Here is an 11,575-nt window from a genome sequence, read left to right on the forward strand (position 1 = left end):
GAAATGGCCTATATGACCAATCAGTGACGAGAAGGGATCGGTACCTGCCAGTCTCTCTTTTGCTCTAAAAAAAAATGCTCAAAATGGCTGAAACTGCGGATCGCAAATACGGCGACCAACACCCGCACTATTTTCGACCCGTAGCTTCGGCTACTGAAAGTCCAACGTACGCGTTCGTTTCAACGATTCTAGAGCAAAAGAGAGATAACTACTCGCAGTCTAGAGCTCTCGATGTGCTGCGCTGGCTAAAAGGATCGCAGCTCTGGGAACGAGAATGCCCCACTCTTGGGATCATGAGTTTTGTCAAATTTCCTACTATTCCCAGCCACGGGAGAGGAGATCAAGTCAAATCCCCTGGGCATGGCAGCCCTCCCCCCCACCTTCCCCCCCCCCCCCCCCCCCCCCCCACGGGCAGACAACCCCATGGATTCGATACCGCATGACTTCAAGTTATTTGATTCAGCTATTGATCTGTTATATTTTCTGTTGGTCAAAATCCGCTGTTACCAACAGTTCACTCACCTTTAGCCTGCGTAGCTGGTGGGAAATTTTTATTGCAGGATTATTTAAACACGTGGGAGTAAATCGATGGTTGTTTCGTTGTTTTGGCCGCGATTTACTAGTGCTCATGCCAGTCGCGGCCAAAACCATCGTACTCGCTCCTCGTGAGTATTTAAATAATATAATCCAGTTACGCTGGCTAACTCACCTTTCATGTTCTGTGTTGTCTCGGGTTATTTGATAGGTTTTTACGGACGGTATATTTTCTCACGTCAACCGCTGCAAATTCTAAGAGATCTATAAGCGTATCAAATAACTTGACGCAATTCGGTCTCGAACCCTCAGGGGTGTCTTCCTGTGAGAGCAGTATCATCAATTCGTCATTGTTCAAAACTCAAGTAAAAAATCCGAACTGAAGAAATTGTGTCAGCGCACGCAATTTTCTAAACTTCGAACGAGTTGACAACTGGAAGGAAGAGGATTTTTGCGATAAGAATTGTTTACCAGAGGTGACTGGGAGATTAGGCCAGGAACAGTACGGGACCTGTAGTAGACCAGTAGTAGACCTGTGTACTGCTTTAGGACAGAAATCTCGAATGGTGGTATTTTTGAAAATGCTGTAAATAAGATGGGCCGGTTATTAATTAAATAAATGAAGAGATATATTTATCAGTTATGACTCGGTCACACTCCAATAATTGCACCTAATTCTAAAATGGCTCTGACTATTGTTTCCGCTTTAGTTGCCGGCCGGAATGTTTTAACCAATCAGAAGATGCGATGCCACACGTGACTGCTTGTGCCATGTTTTTTTTCTGAGACATGACAACTGAGTTTCGCGGTAATGATATTCTAAAAATAGCCTCATTTGTGACTGTGCTGGGGATCCCACCCACCCCACCCATGCCATAACAACACTCATATCTAATTCACTCTTGTTGACACTTAACTTAAGTTCCTTTCCTTCCTTCCTTCCCTTCCGAATTGGACGTTTGAATTGCGTGTTTGAATTTTGACACTACTTGCCATACTGTGCAACGCGGTTGATGCTTGCTCAGTTGGTTGAGTATCGGGCTTTCTTGCGGGAGATCGCGGGTTGAAAGTTCCGCCCGCGGGTTGAAAATCCCGGAGGAGAAAGTGCAGGCTTTGCAAAACATCTGCAACTGGTTCGACTTTCAAGTCTTCTCGGATAAGGACTATAAAACGTAGTCCCCGCATCACAATGCTTCCCATTAATCAACACTGTGGTACGTTAATTAAAGCGCAACGGGCACACACTGTTCGCCTTGAAGAGTAGAGAAGGAAGACCCCCGGTACTGGTTATCTATCTCTCCGAGAAATGTAAAACACCATGAGACTGCTGTATGCGTTACTTGCGTTTTTTTACACAATTACCACCAGGAGTCGGTTTTCAAATGGTTGCTAACACGAGTTGAAAAAATTAGTTAGCTCTCCCGTTTGAAGTCCTTTTGACTCTGAAATCCCGTCACGAAGCTCAGTCTGTTATTATAGTTAATTTGCTTTTTAGCGTTGCACGCCTTTGTTGTTTAAGTTGTTTCCTTACATTTCTGTTGGTGTACTTTTTTAAACTTACCACATCAGGTTGTGAAATTGACGATGTGGTTTACCCAACTTAATCTTCTCTTCTCGTGTTCTTTAGGGGGTGCAGGGCTGTCGTCGTGGTGAGAGCACTGACTTCCCACCACTTTGGCCCAGGTTCAATCCCCAGACTCGGTGTCACATGGGGGTTTCGTTAGTTGGTTCCCTATTCTGCTCCGAGAGGTTTTTCTTCGGGTTCTCCGGTTTTCCTCCTCGTGAAAAACCAGCATTTATCTTTGTTTGCGTCAATTTGTTGATTTCAGTTTACAGTGTCCCAAATAAGTGCTCCATGATTAAGATCTCAGGACGAAATCGATCCGTTAAAATCACTAACTATTTTACATGCATCTCCTCAAAATGTCATATATTGCATAACCTGCACACTATGTAAGAAGATCTACATTGGCGAAACAGGGAGACGATTGGCGGACCGCTATTGCGAACACGACGCAGATGCGTCAAAACCAGTTGCGCGTTATTTTAATCTTCCTAATCACTCCCACCACAACATGACAATTTGCGGCCTATCCTTACACCACGGGAACACAGAAAGCCGCAAAAACCTGGAACAAAAATTCATCTTTCAACTAGGTACACTCTATCACCACGGAATCAATGAACGCCTCTCATTCTATTAATTTATTCACAAATGTATGTTACGATATTTCCACCAATGGCAAAGCTCCTCCACACCCTCATAAAAACCAACAACATCCACAATTCCTCCATTCGCTCTGACGAAGGGCTAACGCTCGAAACGACAACTTTCCAAATCTTTCACGGTGGTAATTTGACCTTTTTCAACCCGTTTGATGAAGCCAAAGTTTCATGCCTCCATCCTTGGATGCAAACAACTAAGAATAGCTTCAGTGCACTTCAATGGTTATTGGCAACAAAACTACTCAGCATTATTTTTTTGTCTTTATTGATGGAAAGACGTCTTTTAGTATTTTGAAGTATGACTAAAATAGCTTGGTTATTTAATAGTAATACATAAAACAGCAGTTAACCTAGCAACCTTTGTGGCTTTCTTAATTGGTGTTTTTAGAAGAATCCGCCTTACAAGGAGGGGTTTCTCTCTACTAAGTAAAACATTCATTAATCAGTAGGTAGTTATGGGGAATAGTGTGTGTGTGGATGGTGAGTTGAGGGAAAATCATAGACAAAAGTTATGGTTAGTCTGTAAAATGAGGGGGAGATGTTCACAAAGCAAACTCTCAACATCAAAATAAGGTTAACAAATGAAACAAACTCTGTGTGAAATTAAAAAATTAATCTCAGAAACAGTCAGATAGTACATGTACGAAAAACTAAATCACGTAGGAGAGATTTAGAAATATTTGACCATGAAAATTATTCGTTCTTAAAAATGGGAATGATAAAGATGAAAAATCTTACACTAAAATCTTCGTTCTTAAAAAATATATGGAAAAAACTAAAGAAATCCCATGGAATATGAAACACAAGTTCCACAAGGCAAATCCAAAAATCCCAAGGATAAAGACAAGCTGACTGCGACACCATTAAGCTCGTAAATGGCTTTTTGTTTAATATGAATATGATGCAGCTGATAACCTAGTAACCTTTGTGGCTGTCTTAGTTGGTGTTTTTAGAAGAATCCGCCTTACAAGAAGGGGTTTCTCTCTACTAATTAAATTCTTCATTAATCAGTAGGTAGTTATGGGGAATAGTGTGTGTGTGGATGGTGAGTTGAGGGAGAATCATAGACAAAAGTTATGGTTAGTCTGTAAAATGAAGGGGAGATGTTCACAAAGCAAACTCTCAACCCCACAATAAGCTTAACGAAAGAAACAAACTCTGTGTGAAATTAAAATTTTAATTTCAAAAACAACCAGAAGTACAAGAGTGTATTAAAAGGGAGGAACTTTCTAAGACAAAGCTTAAATAAAATAAAATAAAATAAAAAATAAATAAATAAGGAAAAATAAATAGACAAAATTGAATGAAAATTAAAAATAAGTAATAAAAAGTGAATAGAAAAAAAATAAAGAAAATTTAACTGGAGACAGAAAAAATAACCAAAACTAAAGATGTTCAAAATCCTTTACAATACAAGAATTTTCGTTCTTAAAATGAGGGATGAAAGCAGTTTCACCCGACTATGAATCATTCGTTCTTGAAATTAATCAAATAGTAAAAAATACGGACAAATACTATCTAATACAAAACTCCTGGTATACGGAGAATTATGGAAAACTTATTCGTTCTTTGAACCCAACAATGGGATAAATCAGAGCACTCAAAATTAGCGAGAGTATTTTTTGAAAAATCCTCTTTAGTGAATGATGGAATTTGGGAGAGACAAGTAAACTTAGCAATAATAATTGAAATGCTAATAATGATATGAAGAAAGTATTAAAATTCGAGATTTAATTCAAAATTTGAAAAAAAGGGTGTTCTTGAAATAAGTCGAACAAAAAATTCTTTAATGGAATTGTAGATTAGGTGCTAGTTGAATTGAGGAATTGTAAGGAGATTTCTTTATTTTTGGATCGTTTTAGTCCATTTAGATATAGCCATGCAATCATTGCAGTGGATGTCATAATAGAACCGTATGTGTCTCTTGGTATCAATGTTGCTGTGGATGAAGTCAATCTGGCGTTTGCGCTTGTCCTATTTAGCTGGTTCAGCCCAATATAGAGAGGAGAGAATCCATTGTGATATAACATGAGGTGAGCAACCGTTTCCAATGAAAAAAAACATGAGCTTGAATGTGTCTAGGTCTCCAATGGGTTTCTTCCAGAATATGGATAATGTATCTTTGGGCCAATTCTTACTTGGGTAGAAAACATCTCCGTTCAGTAGGTGATATAATTCACATCTTTTTTCTACAACGTCTTTTTTGGATAGATGAAGAAGGTCCATAATAGGGAAATTCTGAATCCAGATGTGATAATTAAAGTGTTATAAGAAATAAGTTAGCCTTTCCGTGTCACAGAAATTTGATGACAATGAATTACAGTTATTGAAACTAACGACAAAAAAGGAGATATGATTGTTGCGAAAGAAAGTTCCTTCTTGAAACAAGATTGATGTAATAATCAAACCAGATGAAAAAGCTATTTGAATGGAAATACATGAAAAAGACGAAAAATGACTGGTAGAAAATTACTTAATTTAGAGAAATTTAAAATGTATAAAGTCCAAACGTAACCCTGGGGAGGGGCTCTAATGAGTACTAGGCCACCGAGCTAATGGCCACCCAGTCCTCGCAAAAGGGCAGGGTCGGACAGATCCCTGCACAGTCCTCTTCGTGGCCTGTGTGCTACCCTAAAAAAAACATTGGGTTCCCAAACCATTTTTAAAAAACCCGGTTTTAATAGCCCAAGTTTGGTTCTGTTGTAGTTGCAGTTCTTCTATAAAAGAGAGAAAGGAAGAAAGAGGGGGAAGTGCAAAAGCTAAAGAGGACAACGACACCGCGGCTCATGAAAGGTTGCGAATCTTCAGGGGCAGAGCGCAACCGAGCAAGGGGGTTTCTAGTCCAGCGCTAGACCTCTACCCGACCCCCTCGTGCCGAATCAAGAAAAGTAAAGGAAGAGAGATAGGAGCTAAAAGTATACGAGGCTCCGGAAAAATGGTGTTGTAACGCGGGACGCGAAATGGTCATAAAATTTCGGAGATGAGAAAAATTGACGTGACCGAAAGGGCGCAGTAGACTGTTTTATTACGCATAAAAAAGAAGCGGGGCGAGTGAAAAAAAGATAAAACATGAACCCTTTATTTTATAAAACTAAAAAACTGTGTAAAGGAGAAGAAATATACTTGGTACTTACGCAAGATGATAATTAATTGCTTCGTGACTTTTGTGCTGACTTGCCTTGAATTGACTTGAAACTTTCTGCACACGTCAACTGAGCTTACACTAAGATGTTTTATAATACGTCAAGTCACGCGTGACAAAAGATGGGGGTGGGGGTCTGGGCATTGGAGTAGGGAATGAGATGCATTGGGTTCGAGGGAAATGGCTGACGATATGAGCTTTGTAACCCGGTGCAGAATTAGTTCTGATAATGTCGAAGGTTTGAAAAACGGATAGAATAATCTTGGAACTATCCGAATTGGGAGAAAAATTGGATCGAAGAAGAAGATATAGGATTACGAATGGATAAAAGTAGGATTTGTTTGTAGAACAAGATCAAAGGGAAACTGGGGAAGGAAGAAAAAATCCCGCGAGTCGTAGAGGGAAGGTGTAATGATCATTGGTTCTTTTTGGTCGGAGACAAGTAGTCGATGAGATATTGGTTCAAATAGCTGAAAGGAATTGCATGACAGGTAGGACAAAATCGAGAATAGACATGTGATGTACGATAAATCCATTTTAATTCTATGAACTAAGTATCGTAATTAATTGCAATCTTAATTAAAGAAAGTAAAAGGAAACTAGGTATTACAAGTATAATTGCAGTCTCGAAATGTGCTGTGATTAATTATGCTCAATACGGCATTGAAATCAAATATATTGCGGTCAGAAAACCCTTCTTGTAAGGCGGATTCTTCAACTAAGACAGCCACAAAGGTTACTAGGTTATCTGCTGCATCATATATTCATATTAAACAAAAATCCTCCATTCGCTCTGACGAAGGGCTAACGCTCGAAACGCCAGCTTTCCAAATCTTTCACGGTGGTAATTTGACCCTTTTCGACCCGTTTGATAAAGCCAAAGTTTCATGCCTCCATCCTTGGCTGCAAACAACAAAGAATAGCGTGAGTGCACTTCAATGGTTATTGGCAACAAAACTACAGCATTATTATTATTTTTTTGTCTTTATTGATGGAAAGACGTCTTTTAGTATTTTGAAGTTTGACTAAAATAGCGTGACACTGCCCCTCTAATACCAATATAGGCAAAATGTCTACCCTTTTAGGGCATTGCCCACCCTTTCCCCTCCTCCCCCGTGCGGCAGCGCGGGCAGACAACCCCATGGATTCAATACCGCATGACTTCAAGTTATTTGATTCAGCTATTGATCTGTTATATTTACTGTTGGTCAAAATCCGGTTTTACCAACAGCTTACTCGCCTTTAGCCTGCGTAGCTGGTGGGAAATTTTTATTGCAGGATTATTTAAACACGTGGAAGTAAATCGATGGTTGTGTCGTTGTTTTGGCCGCGATTTACTAGTGCTCATGCCAGTTGTGGCCAAAACCATCGTACTCGCTTCTCGTGAGTATTTAAATAATATAACTTGCGATAAAATATCGCGCCAGCTATGCTGGCTAACTCACCTTTCATTTTCTGCGTTGTCTCGGGTTATTTGATGGCTTTTTAGGGACGGTATATTTTCTTACGTCAACCGCTGCAAATTCTAAGAGATCTATAAGCATATCAAATAACTTGATGCCATTCCGTCTCGAATCCTCAGGGGTGTCTTCCTGTGAGAGCAGTATCATCAATTCGTCATTGTTCAACACTCTAGTAAGAAACCCAAACTGAAAAAACTGTGTCAGCGCATGGAATTTTCTAAACTTCGAACGAGTTGACAACTGGAAGGAAGTCAAGGAGGGTTTTTGCGATAAGAATTGTTTACCAGAGGTGACTGGGAGATTAGGCCAGGAACAGTACGTGACCTGTAGTAGACCAGTAGTAGTACTGCTTTAGGACAGAAATCTCGAATGGTTTTTTTTTTATAATGAATAATGAATAACTTTATTAACACAATTGAATGGCAATCAGACGATTGAAAAATTCAATGTTTACAAATTGATGCATCTATATATCTACGTATTTACACACACAAAAAAAGATATATTTATAAATATCACATTGTTAAAACTTAGTTAGTCCCATTTTGCAACTGAGCTAGCTATGAAGCTGTTCTTGAACCTTTTTGTTCGGCATTTAAAGAGTGGTAATCTCCTTGGCTTTCTCAAGTTGTAATGACTAGGAGCGGGCTCAGGTAGGCCTAAGCACAATTTAAGATTTTGTTTCACAGTTTGGTTAACTACGCCTTTTAACGAGATCGTGTGATGAATATAGCACTCGTTTACTGATTAAGCCTAAGCGCTCATTTCAGTGAGGCCTAAGCATGCACTCTTTTAAAATTTTAGCTGTTATTTTACAGTTCGGTTAACTACACTTTTTAACGAGATCGTGTGAAGAAGGGTGGTTGTAGGTTAGAGGAAGGGGTAGTAATGACCACCGCATAGCGGCGTAGCCATCAGTTTTCAAGATCCCTTTTGGAGTGGCGGGGTATTCAGCAGTTACTCCACCAATGTTTGCCACCCAACCAAGGTGGCGTCAGAAACCGTGAAAAGGTCTATTTGAGCTAAAGAATATAATGTAGATGAAAGAATTGATTTGTGTGTCAATCGGTGTCTGCACAAGCGATTCCGGTCACAGTGTAAACAGCATTCAACAAAAAAACAAGCAGCTTTAATTTAATTTAATTTCTAAAACGTACAGTGACTTCGTGCAGGGTGAAATAGACATCAATCACTGTTAAAACGGAAAAATAGTGTAAAATGGTTGAGGTTAACTATCACTTAGAGTTAGAGTTAACGACTGCCAAAATCCTGAATTCAAGATTTTGCAAGTCAAATATTTGAATTCCAAAATCTTGAATTCAGGATTTTGGCAGTCCAAAATCTTGAATTCAGGATTGTGGCAGTCCAAAATCGTGAATTCAGGATTTTGGAAACTTAAATCTAACTCTATGACATAACTCTATGAAAATAACTCTAAGAATGGCTGTCCCCAAAATGTTCTGGAACTTTTTAATAAAATCGTGTGACTGATTCTTCAACATTGCTATGGCAACTGTCATTCAAACATTACCAAATTTGGTAACCACATTTGATACTTCATTTGCTGCTCCCAAGGAAGTTGCTGCTTGTTTCTGAATTAAGTGTTTTATTTCGCTAAGTTATGAAGAAGATGAAAAGGGAATCAAGGCCGGACTGATATACTATGAAAGCCTCGTAAACCTTTGGTAAGCGTTTTAAAACACTGTAAAGGAAAATACTTGATAGAATGACGATCCTGCGACATTTGGGCATGATCGGTTATATGCGGAAGGAGCGATTGCAGAATACCCCTCCACAAAGAAGCGTTACTTTTACTGGGCGAGCTGCAGTGCCGAAGTGAATGAAAGTGGGTAAAAGTGGATTGAGTAGAATGGCTGGTGCCAAGTCGGCTTAAGTTTAAATTGAGTTGAGAAGAATGGCTGGTGCCACAGTGCCGTGGTGCTTTATATGAGACAACTTAGGGTTAAATAGCGCTTTGCACTAATGACGTCATGAAATTATAGACCCCCAGGTGACGCAGACAAGCAAAGTTCAGTCTGTAAGAGTCACAACGGAAATGAGGCATACATGTAGTAATCGCTTCAATCTATTTGGTTTTAAGCGACGTCGACCATATTTTTGGCTCTATTCTCGAGAGAGAACCAGAAAACTACACAGTTGAGCAGCTAGAACGATGTTTAAAGTGTAGGGGGTCGGAATTGACGGGGCAAATGTGACAACCTTTTTAAACCAGTGAGGTGCTCTATAAGGTCGCACATGTAAACAGTGGAAGTGACAACGCGCTTGATCCGACCATCGATAATGGCCCTTGGTCTGCGGCAAAAATACAAAAAGAGGTTCGATGTTGGAAGGAAATGTACTATAGTGCAAGTTTTGTTCCCTATTCATGGCATCTGATAGGATGCGGCGATGCAGGTCCGCATTATTTCTTGAAATCCGCATCCTCCACATGATTACGATATTTTCCGCATAAACGGAAGAAATGCTTGATATTAGTGATAGAGCAGCTGCTTACCATACTCACAAACTACAGGCACCCCATGCTCAGTGTGAGCATGGCCAACAAAAATATAAGGATTTGTATGGGAATCCTGATAAAAAGCTTAAAAAGATAATTGTATGAAAAAAATCTGAATTAAAAAGCCTAAAGTTATTGCCATTGTGGATAGGTTCCTTCCTGAGTAGTTATTTTCCATATCCGACATGATTTGAGCCATTTTTCAATTTCTGGATTGTCAACGGTTATAATAGAATCCCAAGGCCTGAGACAATTCTTAGGAGCCACCAATTTGTCTAGTCATTATTCTAGCTATGTTCCCGACCACTGGTCCGGTCGAAATAATTTACCCAATAAATGAAGCCTATTTTCTCGCAGAAACCACAAAACCGCTATCAGTACTTTGCTTGATGGTATACAGAATCTTAGTTGTTCTTCGGTCAACAATTTTTAAAGTCCCCATTAATACCGAATTCCAAGTAATTCCTAACCAGTTTAAGACCTGGGTGGGCTCCCACACTGATTTCTTGTCATTACAGTGTAGTTACAAATACTGCGCTTTCCAGATCCTTTTTCGCATCTTGGGCTGTAATATGACAACCGTGCTGGTCCTGGATTGTTCACCAACGGTCATCTAGAAAAATAGCTATGCAAATACTCTGCAATCTCCAGTATTTTCTAAGGGTTTTAGCAACTTAGTGAAAATATAGGGAGCAGAAGAAAGCCCAAAGGGGAGAACGGTAAACACAAAAAATGTCTCAACCATGGAATCAGGTATTCGCCAGGAAAATCCAAGGAAAGTCTGGTGGTGTTCCGAAATTTCCACGTGATGATACCCACTTTTTAAGTCGAATGAAAACATGTATGCACCCATCGCGAAGTAACCAAGAGCACCCTTCCAGTCTTCGTACTTAACCCTTTGCTTAAGTAAACACTTGTTCACTGGCGCAAATTGACAATCAACCTCTTTTTGCCATTTTGTTGAACGGATACAGACAGAGGGTTAACAACTAGAAGTTGTTTGTTTACTACACGGACGTGACCAGAGCTGACCAGTTCATAGATAGCCAGGTCTACAAAATCAACGTGGACCCGAGATAACTTGTTATTTCATAGTTTCACGAGTTCTGGTAAATTAACAAATGGTAAACTATAACCATTGTCAATTAAGGAAATAATAAAATTGGGAGCACCGATGAACTTCCAAACTCAATATTAGCCTTAAGATGTCCCTTGAAGCTTAATGATTGCCCACTTTCCACCTCAAAGTTTTCAATGATTTCTTCTACCTGGACAAATTCCTCTTCAGTACTTGTTAGACAGCTGGCTTGAAAATCCTCTGGTTGGTTTGTTGTATGAGGGACCTGCACTGTATCCATATGGTTGACTACGGGTGCTTCCCGCCCAAAAGGCGGAACAACAATCTTTAGCCCAGTGGCCGAACTTGCCGCATTTGAAACATCGGGCGTTGTCATTAATAGCATCCCTATGGCTTGCAAGTGAAACAGAACGAATGACTGCAGTAAGCTTGGCGGGAGGGTGGGGTACTCAATGTCGTACTAAACTGTGTGGATCACTAGCGTGAGTGAATATCCAACAGCTGAACAGAATATATAATCCAGAAATCAACCAATCACAAGCCCTCCAATTAGCGCGTTAAGAATATACTTTACAATTTGTGTTGTAAATTAAACGCTGAAGCCCAGTGTGCAG

At 39.8% G+C, this 11,575-nt stretch overlaps 1 protein-coding gene across 2 annotated transcripts in view; it reads left to right on the top strand.

The window, feature by feature from the left end:
* The first annotated feature begins 6,083 nt into the window (after positions 1-6,083).
* Positions 6,084-11,575, top strand: part of LOC138022481 (protein NLRC3-like) — a 35,232-nt gene continuing 29,740 nt past the window's right edge. For both annotated transcript variants that reach the window (XM_068869635.1, XM_068869636.1), the window contains exon 1: positions 6,084-6,393. The gene's annotated coding sequence lies outside the window, so the exon portion shown is untranslated. The remainder of the gene's footprint in view (positions 6,394-11,575) is intronic.

The sequence above is a fragment of the Montipora capricornis genome, chromosome 10 (genome assembly GCF_036669925.1).
Source record: "Montipora capricornis isolate CH-2021 chromosome 10, ASM3666992v2, whole genome shotgun sequence".
NCBI classification, from domain to species: domain Eukaryota; kingdom Metazoa; phylum Cnidaria; class Anthozoa; order Scleractinia; family Acroporidae; genus Montipora; species Montipora capricornis.